Raw genomic sequence first — 20688 nt, forward strand, 5'->3', positions numbered from 1 at the left:
GTTACTGACTGAATGACTGTCTCACTAGTGTCTTTATCAGTAACTACATATGTTTTAATGTAGTATATGTGAATATTGATGTATATAAGTGAATATATGTGAGAGTAAGGGATTGTAAGAGTTCCTGTTTAAATAAGTATGTGTTTCTATAAGTGATTGTTTAAGAGAGTAAGTATGTGTAAGGTTCCTTAGAAGTAAGGTGGGAGTGTGTGTATAGCTGTATATGCAAATAAATGGATGTTCAATAGTTAATTTGCATGTGTGAGTATGTGTGAGAGTATCTTTTGGATGACTGTCGGTGTGTAACAGGATGTATAGGTGTATCACTACATATGATGAGTGAGTATACGTATGAGTGATTATATAGAACGGTTGGTGAATGAGTGGATGTGTATATAGATGGTGGAATTATTGAATTGGTTGTTGTAACTGGTATGGGTATCTCCATTTTTTTGAAAATTTTAGTTTCTATTTTTGAATATGTGTTTTAAGGGTTACATTACAGTGAAAGGAGGTCTGTCACTGTATCACAAGGATGGTGTCATCAGTGATGTCATGAGTGATGTCACTGACCATGTCATGAGTGATGTAATATGTGACGTCATCAGCAGTGCATTGCACGCGCAAGTTATAGTGAGTCCAAAAACTATAACGTGGGAATTTCAATGGTTTTATTTCCAGCTAACTATAACTGGTGTGACATATATGGTTTTTTCAGTGAATTTAATAGGTTTTTTAAATGCTAATTCCTAACTATAATTGGTGTGAAACCTATGTTTTTTTCAGTGAATTTCATAGGTTTTTTAATAGCAAATCTCTATAGGTACGAAATGTAATATTTTTTATAACAAATTTTATATTGTATAATTATGTAATATTTTTTTTTAAATTTTTTTTTTTGGGCCCCGGAGCGCTCCCGGGTCGCGCACCGGTGCGCTCACCGGTAAGCGTAGTGCTACGGCACGCCCCGGGGCGCGTACCGGTGAGCGTCCCGTTAGCGCTATTCCCGCGAACGAAAACAACATCGTGACGTATCGCGTAGCCGCGTGATGCGTCATATGACGTACAGCGTAAGCGCACCCGAAAGCACGTGAGCGCATACGATCGCGAAACGTCCTGACGCGCTTACCCAACGCGCCCCCGGGCGCGTAAGAGCGTCGGGTCATGTGACCTGAAAATAACACTTTTCATTGGTTCACAACACTTTTGGTTTCCAAATGATGAAAGCCCTGGTCATGTGACTTGAAAATAACACTTTTCATTGGTTCACAACACTTTTGGTTTCCAAATGATGAAAGCCCTGGTCATGTGACTTGAAAATAACACTTTTCATTGGTTAAGAACACTTTTGTTTTCCAAATGATGAAAGCCCCCACCTTTTTTCCTCATTTTCACTTTGTTATTTGAGTGAGGAAGACCTGCTTTTTCCTTACAGAGATGGCTACAGTCATATCAGCAGCTGGAGCATCTGCCCAACCACCACCACCACCACCATCAAAAAGACCACCAGAAGATCACATTGGTGGTCAAGAAGAAGAGGAGGAGGATGATGAAGAGGAGGAACAGAGAAGGCATTTCCTGCCTGAAGATAATCAACCCTACAAACCAAAAGAGCACTTCGTATGGCAGTTCTACAAAATCCCAAGGGGTTTCAAAAAAGTCAACGCTGCGAAGGTGACTTGTCTGATTTGTGGTGCTGAGCTGTCCAGGGGGAACCCTAACAAAAAGTATTCCTTCGGGAATCATACCATGATTCGGCACATGATCCGTTGGCACCCAATCAACTATTCTGCTGCAGAGGTAAGGGACCTCTGCAGTAAGCTGCCCCCATCAACATCAAGACCCTCAAAATCGAAAGAACCAACTCCATCGGGTTCAGAGGCAATAGAGACGATGCCTATCATTCAACCAAAATTTAACGATTTTAAAATCGTGTGCAAATATTGTGGAAAGATACTTTGCTATGGTGAGCAAAGTATAAAACTTATCATCTGTGCTGGGGATAACCATAAGTGCCCTAAAAAACCCATATTGTTTCTGGGGTTTTTTTTTGCTCCAGTTGAGCCATTTACAATTCCCTGTTTTTTGTTTCTCCCCATAAAAAATACAAACAAAATATAAAACTGTTCAGAAAACCCAAAAAAAGTAAAAAATGTTCAAAAAACAATTAAAAAAATATAAAACAACAAAAAGAATAAAAAAAACAGTTCTTTTTAAAACTACCTTTAATTTATACAAATAAACCTATATTTTTAAAGAATCCGTCAATCTTTTTTCTGCAGGGTACGCGTACCGGTACGTGCACCAGGGCGCGCACCGGGGCGCGCACCCAAAAAGAAAAGAAAGAAAGAGTGAGCATGAGGGAAGAACACAGAGAGAGTAATGTTAATAGAAAAAGAGCATAGTAAAAAACAGAGAAGGTGTAATAGGGTGTAAGTGAGAAAAGGAAAATGAATAAGGGAGCGAAAGAAGGGAAGAGAGAAAAAGAAGACTAAAGTAGAGGTACTGGTAGAATGTGAGTGGGTGTTGAAAGTAAAAGGAAGGACAGTAAAGAATGGGGAATGAGGGGTAGTGACGGAACCGGAATAAATGAACAACGGTGAGGGAGGGTGAGAAAAGAGCAGTGAGTGTAAGTAAAGAGGGGTGAAAGAGGGTGGATAAAAGTGAATAAGGTTAAGACACGGGGAGTGACAGAGTGAAAAGAGAGAGAGAGTAAAGGAAGGAGTGACTGAAAGAGTCTGAGTGAAATAGGAAAGAAAGGTAAGTAAGGCAGTGTGGGTGACTTATAGGGAGTCAGTGGGTGTAGGTGGGGGTGTGGGTGTGTAAGGTGTGTGTGTGGGTGTGGGTGTGTGGGGTGTTTGGGTGTGGGTGGAGGAGTGGGTGTGTGAGATATGTGTGGGGCGGGTGTGGGTGTGGGGGGTATGTGTGTGGAGTGTGTGTGTGTGTGTGGGATGTGTGTGTGTATGTGTGTGTGTGTGTGAGGAGTGTGTGTGGCTGTGTGTGTGTGTGTGTAAGGTGTGTGTGGTGTGTGTGTGGGGTGTATGTCAGAGGTGTGTGTGTGTGTTGGGGGAGGTGTGTGTGTAGGAGTGAAGTAAATGATTAAGGGAAAGAGAATGAGTGAGGGAGCAAAGGAAGGGAACAGAGGGTAAGGGAAGTAAATAATGGGGACTGAAAGAAGTTGAATGTAGGAGGGGAAATAGGGAAAGGGGAGTAAACATGGAGAATATGAATAAGTGAGGGAAGCAGAGTAAAGAAACAGGAGTGAGGTAGGTTGAGAAAATAGTAGTGAGGTTAAAGCAAAGGGTGATGACAAACGACATTTTTTTTAGTCACACTTACCATATAATAAATGTAACTTTAATTACATTTTTTTACTACATTTTGTATCTGTGAAAGAGAGAAGAAAAAATAAGTTATAATTAGTAAAATATGTATTTTAAAATAAAAGATACAAATGAAGTGGTTAAAAATCATAACAGTGTATTTAGAAATAAAGTAAGAGTGAAGGACACAGAAAGGGAAATAAAGTAAGGTAGAAGGACAAAAAGAGGGAAAAAGAAATAGAAGGAGAGTAAATTACTAAGAGTAAGGCATATAGATTCACTGACAGAGAGGAAGAGAAGAAGAGAGAAATGAACTGAAGGTAAGAAAGATACTAAAAGAATGTGAGTTAGCAAAACTAAATCAGGAAACAGGAGTAAGTAAAAAGATAATGACTAAGAGGGAAAGGAGTCTGATTGAGGATGCATTTAGAAGAATGAGGAATGGAAGATAACTGAGAGTAAGTGAAGGAGAGTCATAGAGTGAAGGGATGAACGGAGAGAGGATAATATAGAAGGATTGAGGGAAAAGGAGTGAGGAAGTTAGTAGACAGAGAGACTAAGGGAAAGACTGAGTGAAGTGGAGTACAATGAGTGAGGAAAGAAAAATGAGTAAGGGAGCAAAAGAAGGAAAGAGAGGAGAAGAGAACTAAAGCAGTGGTACTGAGAGAAAGTGATTCGGTGATGAAAGTAAAGAGAAGGACACTGAAAGATAGGAAATGAGGGGTAGTAATGGAACCGGACTAAAAGAAATGGGTTGAAGAACGATGAGAGAGGAGCAGTGAAGTTGTTGTAAGAGAAATGATAGAAGGTAGATAAACACAAGTGAACATAACACAAGGAGATTGAAAAAGGTTCAAATATTTGTATGTAATCATGCACACACTATTTATTCCTTCTCAAAAATGTAAAAGCCATTGATTTGCCCCAAAATCGTTTTTTGAATAACATTTTAGAAACAGAGCGCAGGTCCTATGTACAAGCATTCCATTTCAGTACTGAAAACTCACTATTTTACAAAATACATTTCCTCTCTATTGCAAACATTCCTACCAAGCATTACCAAAAAAAATGACACAAACCAAGAGCAAAGAAGCTCAGTCTGCTTCCTAATCTAAACTCTCTATCTATAATGAATGAATCATAACTCACCTTTACAAATGCTTTGGGAGATTGGGAACAGTGTCAGATACACACACCAATATTTCTTTAGCAGAGCAAAAGGTATGTACTCCAGGCATTGCAACCATGAATGGCACAGAAAACCTCTAATTCTACACACATATCCCTCATGTTAACCAATTAAAACTCTTCCCTCTCTATTTTCAAATCAACACCCTTCCCCCCCTCAACCCTTTCTACCTGTTACTATAGCAACTCCCTCCTCACTGAGCTCTCAGGGTTAAAATGTTATTCTACAATGTTGCAAATGAGCTCAGCAAGGATGTTTGACCTCTCAATACACCAGCTTATCAGGTGCAATCTTTCTTTTAATGACTTTTTCTTAACCATTCAAATTACTTCTTTCACAGAACAGAACCATGCACCCTAACTTTCAGTTTTCAACTATCTGAATCCACCAATCATTGCTAGTGATTCAAGAGCACTGAAACTCCACATTTTTTTTGCAAACTCCTACTGTTCCAACTGACATTTCATTCCTACACTTCATCTGACTGCACCAGAACCTCCTCTCACCATGTACTCTGTCTGGATTATTGGACATAGCTACATTCACTGGGCTCAAAGGTATGCAGCTATCAGAAATTTTCACAACCTTGATTTACCAAATGTGCACATAAAATGGATTGGCCAAAGAGGATTGAGATGTCATCAATTGATACCATTGGTGAAAACCTTTTACCATCTGCCACACCCTGACCTCATAATTTTGCACTGTGGTGGAAATGACCTAGGCACTTTGACTGGGGTAGGTCTGGAGATGGTTTTAAAGGACACCTTTGGGCAATTGATGACACTTTTTCCACAAACTGCCTTGGTGTATTCCAATATATGCCAAAGACAGAAATGGAAGTGGTCCAACCAATTTTGTCCACAATTTGAGAAAGCACGGAAACATGTGAATAAATCTGTTTCTGCTTACATGAGAGACTATGGAATGGTTTCAATATACAACAATAACTTGCGTTACAACATGCAAGATATCTACAGAGGAGATGGTGTGCACTTCTCAGATGAGGGGAATAGAATATTCCTCCTGAATATAAGACTGTGCATTGGAACCTACTTGTAGGTACCTAAATCAGCCACAGAACCCAAAAGCTCTTTTCAGAGCTACCCTACCTCTGATCACTCAAAATGATTACTTTTCTCTAACTTTTTTCACTATTTTTCACCAAAGTACGCTCCCCGGTGCGCGTACCGGGCGCTCCCCCCTTTTTTTTTGGGCCTATATGGGCCTCCTAAGCCCCCCTCAGAAAACCTAGGGGGTCAGGGGGTGTCTACCGTACCCCCTTTTACCCATTCCCAATGTTGTTTGTCCTCCATCATGTGTCTCAATTCTTCCGAAACACAAGATGGAAGACTCCCGTTGCGCTTACCGGCACGCGTACCGGGGCGCTCACCGGTAATCGCTCCCAAAAAAATTACAAAGTTAATTTACATAAAAACCTCTGTAGAGATGTTCACCAAATATAGAATAGGCCATACTACATACCAGTCCCTACCATTTTCCCAAATTGGCCTGTAGCCCTGTCTAAATATCCTGAGGTAAATTACATGACAAAAACATATCTGAAGTGTTAGAATTTACAACCAATTAAAATGTTACTTTCATTTTCTACTTTTATTTCCTGACATTTGATTGGTTATGTACATGAATATAAATGAAAAATGAGAGGGAAACACGACCATTTTGACTACAACTACCTGAGGTACATCTTGAAAGGATTTTCACATTTTTTCTTCTTCATCTCTCTCAAAAGTAAGTTCTTAATTTGTAAGGAGCACTTTAAATTAATTAGTAAAAACGTTTTCTGATAGTTATTTATTGTCCCTCTGTTATAGTTATAGCTTGAGATACGCTTCTCTATTATATTTATGGATTAAGTTAGGCTTCTCTAGTATAATTATGATTTTACTTAGGCTTCATCACATGCACTTTTTAATAGTTCTACTTCCTGCCTGATACCATACACTGCCCAAAGATAACTTCACTGTTAAAAACTCAGAAGTACCTGTCTGAACTTAAACCTAACAGTGCCCTATCTCTACTGATATATTTATTTTTTATGAAATTTACAGCAAAAAAATGGAAGGAGAACAAAAGAAATTTAATATTTCATTCGAAATTGATCTCGAGAACAACCCAGAGGAAGAGATTGATGATTTAGACTTTTTGGATCAGTCTCTTGATCAAGAGTTTCTTAAATATGTGGAAGAAATGGAATCATGGAATACAAATGAGGACATTCCTGACGATATAATGTTGGAAGTGTTATTAAATTTTGAAAAATCAGAGCAATACATTTTTATTTAATAATTAAAAATTGTTCCAGACATTATTCTTTTTTATATGTAATTCATGAAATAGTACCAAAATGAATATGATATAATGTGAGACTTATAGTATACTGTGCAACTTTTTTATGTTACATAGTAATTTTGCTCATAGTTACTTCCTTTCTCCCACTATATTATCTCCAATGTGTATTTCACATCTCTTTTTCATCTCCTGCCTTCATGTTGTTTCTACTTTCCTGACAAACTATGGTATGGATTCCATATACCACAATAACTTCTGTAACAACATGCAAATTATCTACAGAGGAGACAATCTACATTGAATTTAAAACTCTGCATTGGTACCTACATGCTGGTACTTATATCACCCACACAACACAACAACTCTATGCAGAGCTACCCTACCTCTAAGCACTTAAAATTATTATTTTACTGTTTCACTGGGTTTGCCTCTTGGTAAGCTCCCTGGTAAGTTCCCCGGTGCGCGTACCGGACGCACCCCCCGGGAAAATCGAAAAGAAATTAAAAAAATGTGTTGTCCCACGGGACCCTTTTATGGCCCCCACATCAAACCTATGCGCGCTGGTACGCTCCCCGGTGCGCGCTTATAGATATATATATTTTTTTAACCTAAATTACTCAAAATCCTCTGGAGCGCATATCTTGAGACATAGCAAAGGCACATCGGGCTACCAGTCCCTACAATTTTGCCAAGTTTGGTGAAAATCCATTCAGCCGTTCGAGCTAAAAGTGAGTCCAGCCGCCCTATGGAAATTAACATGGGGACAACACGTTTTGGGACCCCCATTTTATCTCGGCCCCCGTTCGACGAATCCCCCCCAAACTTTCAGGAAAGGAGCGGAGCGCAGCGAGGCAAATTTGAGGGAAATTACAGGCAGATCTCTCAATCTGCGCCAAAGTTATTCCCAATAGAATGTTGCGGATTTCCTATGGAAAACAATCCTAACTATAACTACCTACTGGCGACCGCCAGTAGGTAATATATATATATACTAGTATATACTATATACAGTGGATGATACTTTATATTATCATCCACTGTTAGTGTAATAAATGAATTGACAGAAAACAAAGGGAGTGCAGTCCCGACTGATGTCCATAAGGACGAGAGGCCCCTGTGTTCCTGGTACTGATTTTGCCACCTCTGAGGACAGGGGTCGCAAAGGCAGTGCCAGGGGTTGCAAAGAGCCAGCCAGGGGTTGCAGCTGCGACCTCTGGTAACCCCTAAATGACGTCTATGCTTCCAGCACTGTGTGGCAGTGCTCAGTGTGTCCTGACTTTGCTCAGCAGCAACAGCCAAGTCATTCTGGTGTTTGGAAAGCGCTGAAAGAAACAAGGAAAATAGGCCTTCAGCCCCGCAGATGAATCATGTTAAAGCAAGGCACCCGATGTCAGATTCATGCTCCTCTGCTCTGAAAAGAAGTCCAAACACTGTATAACAGCAAGGTGTCTATTAGAATTAAGTGATCCAGGCAGGCAGCCGTTTCCTCTTCATCATCCCCAGGCGCCACTGGCTCTGTCATATCAAATGCACCTCATGCTGTGTTTGAGGACATGAGCCGCATACTCTACATTTCTCTGCATTCCCCTTATGAAAGTACGCTTAAACTACAAAATGTTCTGTTTTCATTTTCAGGGACAGACGGGCATTTCTCCGGTGGGGTGGGCTATTGGAATGGAGGCCAGTTTTGTACGCCCAGGGTCGCTCATGGTGCCTCTCTCACGTTCCCCCTGCTCCTCCAGGTGAATCTCAGCAAGCATGCAAGATTTTAAGAGAGGGAAAGCAAGGGAGAGGGGAGGCAGAGAGGAAGCGATCAGAGAGAAACAGGACAGGAAGAGAGCGAGCGAGAGAATGGACGCAAGGAGAGACTGAATGAAGGGACAATGGGAGCGGGGCAGGTTTGAGCATTTTCAGCAGGCTGCTTTGGTTTCCGAGTCCGAACCTGTTCTCTTCTGTGACTAATTGCTCAAGATTGCATGCATCTCTAAGCATTAGGCCTGCTCAAAACAATATTTGTCCAAATATTCTGTGTACTACCCGTGAGCCTTAATCAACTCTGTAGGAAAATGCCTCTTTTTGCATGATGACCTCAATTTTGTTTTTGGACTGATGCTACTGGCATTTTAGACTCTGTACACTGGGACTTCGCTTACAAGTCACAGTGCATGTACCCTGACCCCTAAAACATGTTTAAATATCCTTGACTTCAAATTTGCATATTGAACTTACTTAACCATAAGTCCCTACTATATTCTACAAAGTGTACCTAGGCCCTGTAACTTTAATCCCACTAGCAGACTGAAGCACATATTGTGCCACCACTAATGTTACGATGTAAAGCCTGACTGCAAGCCTGCCACCAGTGACTTGGCAGTGCAGGTGTAAACTGCAAATTTCACCAGTCTAAATATCCCCTTTTGACAGGTCTAAACACTCCTTTTAAATGTTAGTAAGTAACCCTTAATTAGGTTTTAAATGCCAATTGTCATGTAAAAGTATAAGGTTAAACATGGCTCTATGGTGACAATGCTCTACAAGCTATTTCCACTGTCGCAGTTTTAGCTATTCCGTAGGAAAGCATTGGAATACATTATTAAAGTTAATAAACTTATCTCTGCCTGTGGCCTAGGAAGCAGATAAAAAGTTGAAATATTTACGACAATTCCAATTCATTGGGAAGTCAGATTTGTAACAAATATTTTACAAAACGTACCTTTAGCCAGCTTAAAGCCTCTAAAAGCCTTTTTTCCTGAGCTTCCAGCAGTCACCCAGAACCTGACCAGCTGCTTGATGAGATGTGAATTGGTTCCCAGAGCTGAGACAAAAGCCATGGAAGTGGGGAGAAGTTAACATTTCCATGACAAGATGGCCTAGAGGTTGTATCCAGGCCCTCCATATCTTTTGTCTACCTAGCCAGCCAAAGACCAATGGCACAGGAGCTGCCTCCAGAACCTGTTTTGAGTGACCACAAGGGAAGGTTTGCTCCTTTCCCTGGCCACACCTCAACATACAAGAGATTTGCACAAGGGAGGAATGGTTTTGTCAGGTTGGATTAAGGTCGAGAGGGACACTGTGGGGTTGTCTGCAGTATTGCCCACACAAACCGCTACAAAAGTGGGTTGGGTTACCCCCAGGGAACTTTTTTCCTATTGGCCAGAGAGGGGCCAGGAGTCACCCCTACCAACAGGCTAGTGCCAAGCTTAAATGTGGCACTCTTGGGTACCTTCTTCCAAACACTATGAGACCTGTGGAAGACAGAAGAAGGACTGCACTGTTGTTTAAACGTGTAAGAACACTAAGGCTGGACCAGATTCCACTTGTACCCAGGACAAAGAAGTTGACTCCAAGGGTCAGTTGGCTTGCTTGTTAAGCTACAGGGACATACAAGCTGCAAGAAGACCACTTTCCTGTAAGACCCCAGCTGACCAGTTTCAAATGGGCTTTCCTAGGACTCTGCTAATGGCTTCTTTTGAAGTGAGTTCTGACCCCCAAGTGCTGTTCCTGAGGTCCTGGAACACTTACCTAGTGTTAGATTGTACTTCTGCCCAAACTGCAAAAGCTTAGACTAAGAAGCTGTTTGCCAACTGTAAGAAATTGGGTTATTGATTAAGGAGAGGTGAAACCCTACTCAAGAAGCAATCATAATCCTTGTCAGGGTGAGGTCACAAGCAAACCCCAAATTAACCTGTGCTCAACCCTCCGATAGATAAGCACAGAGCAGTCAGGCTTAACTTAGAGACAATGGGGCAGATTTACGAGCCCCGCGCGCAACATTTGCGCCGCCGTTGCGTCACTTCTGTGACGCAGAGGCGGCATAAACCAAGCGCCATGTCGCGCCCTATTTACAACGTGATGCATCTAGGGAGATGCATCACGTTGTAAAGCACTGTGCCGCATCTTTCCTGGTGCATCCCTGCTGATTTGCAGCGATACGCCAGGAAACGTAAATCTGCCCCAATGTGTAAAATATTTGTGCAACACTTCGAATAGTAATAACCTGAAAATGCCACACATGAAGGATTACACATGTAATCTTAAAGTTTTTAGTGAAAATAGCGCCAAAAAGCACGAAGCGCCAACCGTGGATATCTGATTGCGTTGGATCAGGACAAGGTCACAAGGTCAGGCCAACTGCTGGCTATGGGACCCAGTTAGGCTTGCTGACAAGAGTACCTTAAATCCTGATTGGGGAGTGTTGCGATGATACGTCATGCACCAGCAATTCCTAGGAGCTGTGATGCAAGGTTGTGCATCATAGTCGAGGATGCCATTGAAGAGGGGCTTGCGTTGTGAAATCCTATTTCGAGATGCATCACACACCAATTAGTTTCAAAGAAGCGGAGTGTCTGGTGTTGCAGACTCATGCGTTGACATTGAGGGTGCTTCTGATGAGGAGCTTGTGATGCAAATCCGTGAGACTAGGATGCGTCATGCAGCTGCAGTTACTGCTAGGTGGTGGGCAGCGATGCGAAGTCCTGTGCCGGAGACGTACCACACAGTGGTCCCGATGAGAAGTTTGATGAGGCAATAAGTTGCTCAGTGGCTCCAGTGTGGAATTTCTAGTCAGCGAATCATCGTGCCGTGGCTCCGGTGCATCGGGTTACTTCAACCACAGTTAGGTTGGCAGATCTCATTTCAGGCCTACTTCCAAAGGACAAGACTGAGATGGTACCCTTGGGAGGGTAGGATTCACAGCAGGCAGAGTCCAGGTGCTGAGTTCAAGGTGGTTGAAGCCTACTGCCGCTGAGGCCTAGTCAAAATGTCTGCCAATTAGCCCTTGGAGTCCTGGGTTCATGTAGCAGTTGCAGTCCTTCACTCAGGCATCACGGCAGCAGAGTGGCGGTCCTTCTTGTAGAGCAGTCCTTCTTCTGAGTTTCCCCACATGTCCAGAGTTGAACTGAATAGTTGATTTTAAGGTTTCAATATTTATACCTGGGGCCCACTTTGAAGTAGAGGAAGCTTCTAGAGGTTACCCCCGAGGTGTCAGTGATTCCCTTCCTCTCTGTCCTAGCCCCAGGTTTTCTGGGGTCACAAGATACCAGTGTCAAACCCTTTGTCAGAGTGCTGAGGCAGAGCCTTTGTGAAATGCAGTAGGTAAAAAGCTCCTCCCCCTCAATAACTCAGAGTGGCCCTTCCTGCCAACACCTATCTTCCCTTTGGCTCACTGTCTGGGAGCAATACACAAAGACCAATTGCCAGCTACATATATTAATGCAAGCAAGGATCAGGCTGCAGGTATCAAATTGTTAGAGCAAGAAAAAGGCAGCTTCCTAAAAGTGGCATTTTCAGAATTGTGATAAAAAAAACTGACTTTACCTTTAAAGAGGCCTTTTAATAACAAATCTTTAGATTTCAAACTTGATCTCTCCACATACTCCTAATTGAAAGTTATCACTTATTAAATGTAATAAGGTAACTCAATGTTACCCAATGGGAGAGGTAGACCTTGAAGTAGTGAAAAACACATTTAGGAGTTTTTCACTAACAAGACAAGTAAAACTAAAAAGTATGTGTCCAATTTTTTAAATACACAGCACCCTGCCTTCTGGGCTGTTCAAGGCCTAGCCTAAGTGTGACATATGTATTAAAAAGGAATGTTTTGGCTTCACAAAATGTTTATTTTAAGAGGTCGGAATGCCAGTTTTAAAACTGCACATATCGGCTGCAATGGTAGGCCTGGATCTTGTTCAAAAAGATACTCAAGTGGGTGACACGAGTGCTGAAGGCCTACAAGTAGCATTTAATTTATGGGCTCTGAGTACATGTGGTACCCCGTTATTAGAGACTTCCAAATAAATTAAATGTGCAAATTGGGTCTAAGCCAATTTTATCATGGTTAAAGGAGAGAGCTCAAGCCCTTTAACACTGGTTATCAGTGGTTAAGTGCATCAAGTTCTAAATGCTAACAACAATGGGTTCTGAAAACAGGAGGCTTAAGGCAAAATGTTAAGGGATGACCCTGCAGAAAGGGTCAATTCATCCCCAATTTCCTGCCTGGAGAACCGACGGAAACTGGGATCACCATTGAAGCTGTTTATGTTGCATTCCCAATCACCCTCAACCTGACAGCCTGGCCTTCTTAAAGAGATCTGATTTCCAGAAAAGTTTCTAAGCCTGAACATAAAGGACCTTTCTGGGACTGACGCGAGCAGCCTCTGATTAGTATTGAAGCTTTCCAGGGAATGGACTTTGCCCACTCGGTGCTTTCCCACATTCATCGGCAACCAAACCAGGATCCCACACTTTAGCAAACTGCTGTGATCATGCTCTGCTTCGGATCAAGCTTGCAGCTTGCCTTGCTGGCCACTTTTATCCAAAGAAGTGTCTAAGTCAGAAGGTAAACTTTCCACCGGGACAAACCTGGTTCCTAAATCTGAATGGTGATCCATTGTGGTCAAATTTAACATTTTACTTTGACCCAGTCTGGCATGACTAGGTGCCTGTGATTGGCTCTTTGCAGTGCTATTTTTATTGAAAACCCTTAAAATTCTTATATTCTGTTCCCCCGTTTGGACTCCAATGGCTAATTGGTGGCCTCCTGACTAGAGTCTTAAAGGTAGAAGGCTCTAACAACCTTGAACCCAGCACCTGAACTCTACCACCTGTGACTCCTACCCTGCCAAGTGGTGCAACTCTAACCCTTGACCCTAGGAAGAGGACCTGAAGGTGGTCTGCAAGCTGAGCAGCAGACTCAACAATGCTGATGCATCTCCTCTGCTGTGCAACACAAACCTGAGTGGAATAGATGCATCACCTCTGCTGCAGCAGTTCTCCCAGAGCAAAGAGTCTGCATCGACCTCACAGTCTGCATTAGAACTGCTTCTTCACCAACGCAGACCTTCACATTGTAAATTTGTCATTGACGGTAGCTTCGACATCGACAAAAGTTCTTGTATCACAGTCACGTAGCACTTTGCAACCAATTCATATCTTCGACTGTGTGCCACATCCTCGACACCAGCCTTCGCATCGCAAGCTCGAGTGACGGGATCCTCGACAACAACACAGGACCTCGCATCGCAGCTTTGAAACTCCTCGAAACTCACACATTGCCTTGGCTGCGCCACGCACCCTCAGCTAGGGACTATGCAATGCACCGCAATCAGGGCTTTAGGTACTCATGTTCCGTGGGCCCATCTGGGTCCCTGTAGCCAGTCCATCCTCCATCCTCCATCGCGTTCAGCCTCAGCATGTGACTTTGTAACAGACTGGCACAGCAGATATCCGCAGTTGGCATTTTTTGGTGCTATTTTCACTGAAGTTGCACATCTCCAGTTCTACTGATTGGATATTTATCATTTTAGTTTTGTTTTATTTATTAAAATGTACTCTATTTCTCTAAATTGGTGTGGGAGTTTTGTTGTGTTGTGTTTCCACTTTATTACTTTTTGAAGTGCTGCATAAATACTTTACACATTGCTACTAAGTTAAGCCTGACTTCTCTTGGCTAAGCTACCTGTGGGGTGAGCACACTTTAATTTAGGGCCTACTTGTGCCTCGCCCTGAGTAGGATTGTGGTTTCTGCTTGAGTAGAATTTCACCCCCTCAACCAGTAACCCTATTTCTCACAGTGTTCTACCATCCACCCCAAACAATACTCCACTTTCTCACAATCTCCTACACAAAACTGCTTGACCTCTATCCTACTTTCTATATGTCCTTGTGTGAGATGCCTACTTACTGTCCTTAGCCAATAACCCCTTCCTTTCTTGCTAACTGGTAATCACTCACCTGCAATGCATCAATGCCTAATCTTCGTCTCTATTATGTACTCACCATGCCAATCATTCCTATGAAGCAACATACCTGCCCCTTAGCTCCTGCACGTCCCCTTCTCCAGTGATCTCATCTAATTCCAGGGGCGGTTCGTCCATGTGGGTGGAGGTGCGTCGCCCACTGCTTCTATTATAAATACCATTGTATGCTTCTGCTTCTCCCAGTGCGAGAAAGCAGAAGGGTTTGGTTGGTGGTGGGCGGTGCTGCTCCAGGCAGGGGAGGAGTGGCCCCAAGGCCGACCAAACCAGTCATGCGCACACTCCATTTTCTCCATACAGGCTGCATGCAGCCTGCATGGAGAAAACGGCCTCCCCATAGACGCCTGTGTGGTCGGCGTCCCAGCCAATCACAGCGCTGCATTGCAGCGTTGTGATTAGCTTAGAGGATGGGAGGGAGGCTGCCTGCTTGGCTGCTTCCTGTGTGGAGGAGAGGATGCGGGAAGACGCAGGACCATTTGCTTAAAATTAACCCCCCTGGGTGACTCCCTCCCCGCATGCCCCCCCCCCTGCCACCCCCTCCCCCCTCAGCCGCGAGTCATGCCAGCCGCGACTGTCTAATTCTCTTTGATTCCTCCACAATTGATTCGGCTAAAGGATGAAAGCCCTTCATCTGAAAATACAAGACTAAACCCACTAAACAAAACCAGGTAAAGAAATCACTTTCGTTGGATCCCATAGGAGTGTGTAACTCACCATATAGCAGTTAAACACCTCATCAGGGTAGTAAGCTCTTGTAAATGCAATTGCAATGCAATGTGGCACACAGCGCACTTCATAATTGCACCCCCCATGTTGTCATTCTCCAAATCCCACACCTTCCTGCTCACTGAAGACGTCTCAAGCTGATAAGAGATCTGAGATGACGTCACTGCCAGTTCACTGATTCCCTTGTTACCTTGGTATTAAATCGAGGCTGTGTATAGCTCTGCAGAATCCCAGCAGCTCCGAAGGGCTCGGAAGCATCAGTGCCAGCATCTGCAGTAAGCAGAAGTCATTTCCAGGCTCCATGCTTGCTAATGCCGTTGCCAATTTCCGTTTCCCGCATCTCAGTCTTCATACTCAGCATCTTCCGCTCTGCGTTGGTACCCAGGGCTGAGGATGCCTGCATCCACTGATGCGCGTCCGCGCCTGGCTGGTTCTGCCGCCCGCCGGCCCCTGAGGCGTGAAGGGACCAAGGGCTGCAGCTGGCGCGGGAGATAAACCGCACATCACGGAAACCATCATATTCCTCATATCAGCAGAGGGCAGACTCACCCGCGCTCCCAGGGTCTCTCTAATTGGGCAGCGAGAGACCTTTGGTGATAACAGCGCCTAGATAATTGTCGAAATCCCAAACAGCCTGAACGCTACGAAACTGGCTCGGAGCCTTTCCTGGGCTGGTAGGCGCACACTTACCTACTTAGAGCACAGCCTGTCAGTGACGACGTAATTACGCCTTCACACTGGCTCAGTGTCTCCAACACATGCACTCATGTATATTCCATTCTAACATTTCAGGGGGGTGAGAGCGCTTACCACGAGGGCTGATTGTGGTTCAAGCTCATCTTTCACGGAAAGGGCCATTTTTGTAACGTTTATTACTTTCTTCAGATTTGAGAAACCTGCTAAAACATTGCAAACAAGCACTGGCAAAGCCTAGAGTTCTGGCTGATACAAAGAGTATACTTTTTTCCTTTTTATTCCCAGTGTGTCCCACAAAAATAAAAAGCAAGGAGAAAAGTGTGGCTGCTTAAACATGCCATCTATATGCGTGCAATAATTGTATTTTATTTTTAAATACCCTGATTTTTAATTTCATTGAAACAATAAGGGTGTTTCCTGGTAGGCAGGTATACCTAGAACAGGTGTAGAAACAAGGGTGTGCGAAATTCACATAATTTGCTTTCACATAATTCTTCACAAGTTTAGCAAAATTTCACGTAATTATGTGAAATGCAAATTCTACATTTTGCACTATATCTTTGCTTCAAATGCGTCCTTGCATCAATGTTTGATGCACGGTCACATTTTGCAGTGAAAGAAGGTAAAACGGAATCCCCGCGAATAACAGCTGCTTGCTTTCTGATTTTCTTCTGCATTTACTGTACATTTTTACTGTGCCTACGTGTTACATTTTTATTCAGAATTGCATGTAATTACATGAAGTGGCATAAGTTATACAAGAAAACCCTTTAAAAAAATTCACTCACCTACACATACACAGACACCAATGAATCTACGCGGCAAAAGCCTATGTGGTTGTAGATGCACACATTTACATACATGTGAATATACATGCACACAGACACATATGCAGTGACTTGCATATTTATTTGCACATGCAGACACTACCCTACTGTTCTGCCACTGCTGGTATTGGCTTTACAAAGGCGATCAACTTTTATAAAGCCAACATTAGCAGCAGAAACTGGGGTATTGACGGTGCCATGTATGCTAGTTGATGTTAGGATGAAATGTGAATGTTTTCTGAATACCTTCTGTAAAACCAGGAATGGGCAAGCATGATATCCCTTTGTTTGTTCCAAGCAGCTTGGAACCTTAGACTAAATAAAGTGGTTGACTATTTACTTCCCGGTCTTCTGCCTACTTTTCAACACTGGCAATGATGAGCTTGGAACTGGTGGCAATGATGATTTCTACACACCGCCACACTAGAGTCTGAAGGTTAGAGGGTGGTTTGTGTGTTTCAAAAAGTCTTGCAGTGTTGCTGGACCATCCAAACAATGCATTTAAAGTAAAGCAGAGGAGCAGTGCCAGACACTGAACAGCTCTTACTGTGAGGAGTACTTTCCACCTAGCAAGCCATGTGGAACCACTACAGTGTTGGCCATGTTGCAACGTGATGTCCTAGAATGCATTGCCACATGAATGCTTGCTCTTTCAATATCACTACAATATGAGGCAGAATCCTATCATGCATGTTTGCTGGCCTACGCGCATTATCTATTTGCACTGTCCAGTACTGCCTGTATTAGGCCAGTGCTTTATACTCATCCTTTCCACACCACAAGTAATTTTCAGGACATGCAACGAGCAGTGAATTGGGAAACAGTGGATGTGACAGATATTTCCAATGATTCTCATTGTTAAGCACAATTCACGGTAAGGCATTTGTCACAATAATCTATGGGCGAATTTTGCGGATTCGCAATCCGCGAAATTGCGTATTTATGGATTCGCAATCCGCAAAATTCGCGAACTCTCGCGAATTTTTTATTTTTTTGTGTTCGCAAGTGTTTCTGCCGTTTCGCGAGGGTTTTTTACCAGTTCGCAAACGCAAACTTACTTGTCGGGTAGCAACGGTCGCAACCATGTTGTTTCTATGTCTGGTTCATCACAGCACCCTCTTTTTCACGACTGTCACCCTCTGTTTCACCACTGCCACCCTCTGGCTCACCCATGCCACCCTCTGTTTCATCACTGTAGATTATGGGGGGAAAAACACACCTGCCCTGCCTCAACTGACATGAATGAATTAGGGGCTGATTGATTAATGTGTCACTGAATTTGAACTTCCAGTCTGGCACCTGCTTCCTTATCTGTAATTGCTTTCTGTTGCAGTGTAATTTTTTTTAACAGGACCTTTGTGGCATACTTGTAGCTATTCTCTGAGCCTGCTGTGAGGGTCAGAGCAGGGTCATAGAATAGTTGCAAGAAGGCAACTGAACTCTGGAGGGGCCCCTCAGGAAGCACTAGAGGGAAAGGTTACTAATGATAAGATTGACATTTTGCACCTGCTGAGTGCTTTCAGTTTTGCAAAAATCGTTTTTCTGCAATTTTGCGCGATTCGCGGGGCGCGAATTCGGGCAAGATCGATTCCGGAAGCCGCGAATTCGTGCGAATAAACGATTTGTTTTTTTTGCGGCGTGTTAGTTCGCGTGAATTTTTGCGTTTTTGCAAGCCGCTTGTAGCGCAACGTTTGCGAAGTTACCCTAGCGGTCGTACATGGGCGCGGCCATCTTGTTTGCATGACGTAATTCCGTTTCCGGGCGCTATGTGTAATCTCGCAAAGTGTGTGGCTCGCTAGTACATGTTCGCGTGTGATCGCGGGGGAAATCTCGCGCGAACTTACCCACGCGGTCGTGAACGGGCGCGGCCATCTTGTTTTTCATTCATTGCTATGGTTCTGGGCATGCTTTCTGTATCCTCTGTCAATCTCTGCCATCCTTTGCTTGTTTGAAGTTTTTTTTAATCTATTTTACTTATTATCTATCCCTCTATTTTTCTAGCTCTATATTTTTGTGTTTTCTGCTACTTTTGGTTAATTTTAAACTACTTTTTTAAACTCTTTTCTTTTCTTCTTCCCTATTCTATTTCTTATTTATTATTTACCTTCCTTTCTGCCCAGACCATGGTAAAGGGAGCCTGGAAGCAGCCTGAGAAGGGGAAGGGTCCCGCACCCCGTACCCGGCTCCCGTGAGGGCGTTTGAGGGGGGAGCAAGTTATAGCCCGGGAGATTTTTAGTGCGGAGGAGGTGGCCGCACTAGTCTTTTATGTCCAGCGCCGCCTCCCCAGGACCATCATGGGAGGCAGCAAGATCGCTAGTGGCTACGGGCTCCGGGAGCGCCGGAAGCTGTGGGAGAAGGTGTGCTGGGCCATGTTTCATCACTCTGGGGTGCGGCGCACCTACAACCAGACCACCCACCGTTGGACCGATCTCCTGGACCGGGAACGCGACTTGCTGGACGTGCTCGGCATCGAGATCCCCGGGCTTGGTGAGTAGTAGTAGCTATTTCTAGCTATTTCATCACTACTCTGTTTTCTCCCGCTCTGTGTGTTATTATATTGCAAATTTTTGTTTTTTACCAAGAGCAATAATGCTGCCGATTACATTGTAGGTAAATTATATTTCAAAATCTTCTGTGCATTTCAGGTGCACTCCTCTCCTTCTCAGTAGCGTTGCTACTATGCTTATTTGTTTTCGATTTTGTGTTAATTTCATTGGCCTGAGAAATTATGTATGAGTGTAGTGTAAAGAACTGCGTAATGCTAGACACTAAGGGTCAGATTTTCAATTACCGGCGCATCCCTGCAAAGTAGCAGGGATGCGCCACTAATTGTGCGCCACGCCACCACCACCCATGGTGCGCCGTATTTACAATGCGACGCACCATGGGCCCAAAACGTCACCGAAGCATTACGCATCAGTGCCGTAAAGGCGGCGCATTGCTGGAGTTGGGTCGCAACGATGGCGCAGCTCCAGCAATGCTCTGGGGTGCCCTATCTCCCCAATGCTGCGTGAAGCCGTACGTCTGCTTCAAGCAGGCGCAGGGTTTGAGTCACGCATCATTGTCCTAAAAGTGACTGATTGAAATCTTGTAGATTTCCCTCAGCCACTTTTAGGATGCGTTCCTGCGCAGGAACGCCCTCCCTTGCGCCGGAACTCCCCCTGATGACGCAGGGCTTTACAACGTGATACATCTCCCATATGCGTCACGTTGTTAATATACGCCGCACCATGGCGCCTCTTTTGTTTTGCCGCTGCGTCACAAAAGTCATGCAACAATGGAGCAAAAGAGCCGCAAGGGGCTTGTAAATCTGCCCTTACAGACTCAAGTCCAGTCCTTCCTTTGTACACCTGGCAATAAGAAGAAATAGTGGTGGTGGATTGATAGTTTGAGTATTTTAATGGCTGGTTAATGTAGTAGGAAACTTTTTAGTGTTGTCGCTGATCTGCAATCACGATGGAGTTTGTCTGTCACTTCGCGTGCTGCGGACTGCTGCCTGCCAGTCCTAGGCGAACCTTTTTAGTAGTTTGTTTAGTGAGTTACATAACTTTCCAAGTCGACGGTCCGCAAATCAAGCAATACTAATATCGTAGTAGACCACATGAGATAGGTCAATATATCCCGTGGAATAGTTGTCTATTTGCTATTTCGCCAAAATATTTTGTTATTGTTCTTTTGAAATGTTTGATTTGGTTGACAACAATCATCCATGTTTTGGGTCTTTCTTTCTTTCATGTTGTACATCAGCTCCCCCCAGGGGCAAGAGGACAGAGGAGGAGGGGTTATCGGCTGCTGCTGCTGTTCAAGGCCAGGATCGGTCAGGCGAGGGCTCCTTTGCTGGCCCCGGTAAGTTTTAATTT

The sequence above is a fragment of the Lissotriton helveticus genome, chromosome 2_1 (assembly GCF_964261635.1).
Source record: "Lissotriton helveticus chromosome 2_1, aLisHel1.1, whole genome shotgun sequence".
Classification (NCBI taxonomy): domain Eukaryota; kingdom Metazoa; phylum Chordata; class Amphibia; order Caudata; family Salamandridae; genus Lissotriton; species Lissotriton helveticus.